Source organism: Notothenia coriiceps, unplaced genomic scaffold (genome assembly GCF_000735185.1).
Source record: "Notothenia coriiceps isolate Sejong01 unplaced genomic scaffold, NC01 NC01_scaffold00037246, whole genome shotgun sequence".
NCBI classification, from domain to species: Eukaryota; Metazoa; Chordata; class Actinopteri; order Perciformes; family Nototheniidae; genus Notothenia; species Notothenia coriiceps.
In genome coordinates, this window is record NW_011369947.1 from 2,324,528 (window position 1) to 2,329,378 (window position 4,851).

Genomic DNA, 4,851 nt, shown 5'->3' on the forward strand with positions numbered 1-4,851 from the left:
TGTGTGGGTGAAGGGAGGGTCTGGTGACCCAGCGGTGAGTAAAGGTGAGTCAGAAAAAGAAGAGCGAATATCATCAACCGATTTGGAGAAAAAAATCGAATTGCAATTTTTCTGACAAATATTGCGATTCGATTTGCGATATTTGTTTTTAAGCGACCCAACGGAAGTTTATTGTAAAATGCGGCCATATCTCCGGCTAGGAAGGTCTCAACGTGCTCCCGTCTCTAGCACCCCCGCAGCCCGAGCTACGAGTGAAAGAACTAAACTTACATGAAACTTCTGTTGGGTTGCTTTAAAGTCAAGCTTCAGTTTAAGATTCACCCTGTAATAGAAACATGTGATGGAGCATTACTAACCTGACTCAGATGGTTTCACCAAACCATCTAGGAGAGCTCCATTGGAAGCCATTTGGAAAGGGCAGGCACTTTCAAAAATACTTGGCAGGTGATTGGATCAATCTGTCTATCACCTTCTATCATGGGCCACTTCTGATTGGTTAACAATGGCTGGTACATGTGGAGCACAGCACTTCTGATTGTTGTGGATGACTGACACACAAGAACAAAAAAAAAAAATAATAATTGTTAAAGAAAATCGCAGGCTAAAAAAAAACGCGATTTCGATTTAAAATTGATTAATCATTCAGCTCTAGTCTCGATGCTTTAATGTTCAAAAAGCTCTTTATTTCTCTCATACTGCCTGTGCTGCAGCACCTCTTTTCACCCTCTGTCTGAAACCAGAGCCCAGTCTGCTCTGATTGGTTAGCTGGCCGGCTCTGTTGTGATTGGCCAACAGCTTAGAGATGTCCCGCCCCTTAGCCTATCACGTACAATGTGTTGGAGTGCTAGCCATGAGTGTTACATAGTGATGTCTGATGTTACAGAAGTAAACAAAGGAGGGAACTTTGGGATTGTAGCCTTTGCAGACCATTTACATGCTGTATATAACACACTACAGGAAAGGGACAACCCCCAAAAGCAAAATAGAGCCCCTTTAGTGTTTTTAATATATAGCTTTTCCCAAGAGCAACTCTAAATACTTAGCAGAAAGTTCCTCGACGCACCAGCGCTGAAACCATTAGTCAATGAAGTGACTACTCTGTCAACTGGAAATAAATCAATAGTAATTGATTGATAATAGTTATTTGCTAATCAATGTTGTTTGTCAAGCAAAACGCTGATGATTCATTGTTATTTTCCTCTAAAATGTGAGGGTTTGCTGCTTTCATTGTTAATTGAATATTTTGGAGTTTTGGACTGGAGACTTTTCCCTGTTATTTTGGTCATTAAACACACATTCAATGTTTACTTGAAAGAATACTCAATACATACAATCATTGGTTGCAGCCCTTATTTAAAGCATTATGGGAAACACAAATTACAGTGTTTTCAGCTTTTGTAAAAGCCAGAATGGTCTACCTTTGGAAAGAGCATATGAGGCAATTCTACATTTAAACATAACGCATGGATTTATTAGAGACATTGGTAAAGAGAATCAACAGTAACTGCATGTTTAATAGTCTTTTTGTGGCCGTTATTGCCAGAAATAGAAGGCTATAATTGTCCTGATGAAGCCGACGTGTGGGCTTTTAACCAATGAAATACTGAGAGGTTTCTTCAGATCCAGATGCAGGAGAATAAAGAGAGGCTCAAAGCATGGCACTTAGACACGCATGCATCTGACAGATCTGCCATGCCTTCAGTGAAGTTCTGCGGTGCCTTTCCTCGGAGGGATCGCAGAGATGATGACAGGCTGACGGTGGAGAGCCACACCCAGCTTCACTTCATCAGAAAAGGAACAAGCATCTTTCCTGTTATAATGTGAGGATGAGGAGAAGCTGGGGAAGTCAAACTAGTGTGTTGTATAGATTTTAGTGCATGTAAATGGTCTGCTAATGCTAATATCCCAAGAGTGTCTCTCCCACCCACTCCCTCCCTAATTTAAACGACTCCATTGGACTCCTGTGTTTACTTCTTGAATATAGCGACATCAATATGTAACACATGAGTTGGCTAGAGCTCCAACACATTGCACGTGGTAGGCTGGACATCTCTAAGTGAAGGGGCTGGACATCTCTAAGCGGTTGACGAATCACAACAGAGCCGGCCAGCTAACCAATCAGAGCAGCCTGGGCTCTGGTTTCAGACAGAGGGTGAAAAGAGGCAGTATGAGAAAAATAAAGACCTTTTCTTAATATTAAAGCATAAGTCCCAGTCGAGACACAAAATACAAAAAGAAAACCTGGAAATTAGAAGAATATATCGTCATTAAAGTAGTTTTTCTTCAGCATGACAATAATGAATAGATTTTTAACGGCAACCCCATAATCTGCATTGCATTTTGACATCCCATATCCCTTTATCAGCAGACATGTAGTTACTTTCTGAACTGCAGAAACATTTCATGAGGAAACTTGAAAGGGCGACAGTAACCAGGCTGAGGTTTTCTAATCAGGCCAAACTTCTCCTCTCTGCACGGATGACTTCCGCCGTTTCACTACTTCCTCACGATCACAAACATCTAGTAGCCCTCTGCAGACACACACAGCAACAGATTTGCTCTTTATAGAGAATAAAACAAGAAAAAACCCAGAGTTGCTTGCTCGTTACGGACTTTTACGAAGTCTGAAACAATCCCAGCTGTGGTCTGAAGCAGAGGAACTCAGCAAGCCTTAAATGGGTTAAACCATTTCCTCAGAGAGGGGGATTCCCCGCCCCACATGCTGAGTGTGGTCTTACCCCAGGGTTTTAAACATTCCTCCTGCCTCCTTCCTCAGCTCTTTAATTTTTCATTTACCTCCCACTGTTTTATGGAAAGAGAAACATGGTGACCGCTGGCCTTTTTATGCTTGGTTGCCATTAACAAAGTTGGGATTATTCACCCTGATCTACATTATGAGGCTTTTGGGGGTTTTTTCAGTCACAGAATATTTTCTTCTTGATGAATTTCCTCAACAAACTGCCATGTTTTGTTTTAATATATGCAAGATTTCGACAATCCATTTCCTAACTAATCAAGATAAACTACCTCTGGAGGGAACAGACCATTTACATGCACAAAAACTTACACTACAGGAAAAGGGAAAAACCCCAAAGTGTAATAAGGCCTCTTTAAAACATAATTCAAAAGAAGGGGAAATTGTAAAAAAACAGATGCTTGACCAAGACCAGCTTGATGTCACATTTCAGACCAAACCAAACAAAAACACTTTGATGATTAAAGCTTGTCCCCCCACACCCCTCCTCTGTATTTTATTTTTCCGTCCCACAGCTGTTGTCAGAGCACACAGCTGCAACACTGCAGAGATTCGACAGCATGGGAAACCCAACCAATCGCCAAGTGTTGAGCATAAAGTGTAATCTGACGACCCAAACACACACACACACACACACACATCCATTTTTCGAATGATCTCAAGGCAAGGCAGCACAGACAGAAAAGAGCTCGGTTCATCCTCCCCTCATGGCCCACGTGGTGATGATTCACCAAATCCCGAGGAACTAAACTCAAAATGTCAAGGTTCATTTGCGTCCCCGTGCATCTGAGCGTTTCCACAAACACTTGTCCCCTTCTTTAATGAAACACTTACACCGTCCTCCCCGAGCCACAATAAAAAAATAAAATACTCAAAGCAAATCAAGATGGGATAATAGCTGTATTGTTAAATAAGATGCAGGCTTGGGGAGTAACGGGTTACATGTAATGGGTTTAGATAATCAGGATACAAAAACAGGTAATTGTATTCCCTTACAGTTACATACAAATAATCAGATTACTCTTACATTTATGAAACTGAGTATAAGTATTATTATTATTACTGACCAAGTAAAAATATCATATAGTGTGTTTTGTAAAGGATCAGATGTTGTCTCTTCTCTGTCAGCTGTTCTGTTCTGTAGGATAATACTTTAAGTGAGAATCTATACTTCTACTTTCTTTGCTTCATTTGTTCTGTTTTAAATTCAGCAGGTGAACCTATACGTTCATCAAATAGTGTGTGTGAGCTTAACTGTGTGTGTTAAACTAAAACGTCAGCTCAGATTTTATTTCTGCTTTTTTAAACCGTACTACGTGCTCATGTGTTTCAGTGTTGGTGTATCAGCTGAATATGCTTCATGAAAGGCAGGTTCAACTATAAATACAATCATTGTTGATCCTAAATATCTTGGTTTCCTCTTTTCTAAGGTCACATAGTTCAGGTAACTAACTAGTACCAATTTCACACAGCGGGTTCCATTGGGCCAATCCTTTTGGGTTTCAACTCTACTCAGAATTTTACATACCTTTCCCCAGAGGTTTTTTCCAGAATTTTCCAAATGTAGACTGAAGTCCTAGGACGTCTATGCGACACATTCATGCACCATTTTTTCAGTAAGTCGTACCTTTTCTTCGTAATTATTAACTGATTTCTTTAAGGATCTCCTGATTCTGTGTTTTTTGTTAAATGCTGGTTAGAAAGACAGGGTACTACCTAGTGTCAACACTCTCAAGGTCCTCAAAGCCGTGTCTGAGGAGGGAGCGAGTGCACGAGGCCCCATTTGTCCCGAGAGTCCGATGTAAATGGTGTCACATGTTTATTACCCGCAGTCACAGGTAGTCTTGTTAGAGATCCAGAGGACATAGAGGTGAAGACGGAGACCCCTAGGGTGGTTTCACTGGTCCGTCGTAATGTCTCTAAGGAGGCACCTCTGCCACAGGTGGAAACCTACTGAAAATCGGAGGTACCTGTTGTTCCTCCGGCCGGGCTGCTACGGCAACGGAGTGTCACTCTCCGGGTACCTTTGCGGGGAGTACCTAATTCTCTACCGACACCCCACACAAAAAGAAGTCCCAACCCTTTTATAACCTAAG

At 41.4% G+C, this 4,851-nt stretch overlaps 1 protein-coding gene across 1 annotated transcript in view; it reads right to left on the bottom strand.

Annotated features, from left to right (window-relative positions):
- Positions 1 to 4,851, bottom strand: part of LOC104966271 (protein PRRC2C-like) — an 11,900-nt gene that overhangs the window by 6,064 nt on the left and 985 nt on the right. The gene's annotated exons all lie outside the window — the stretch shown is intronic.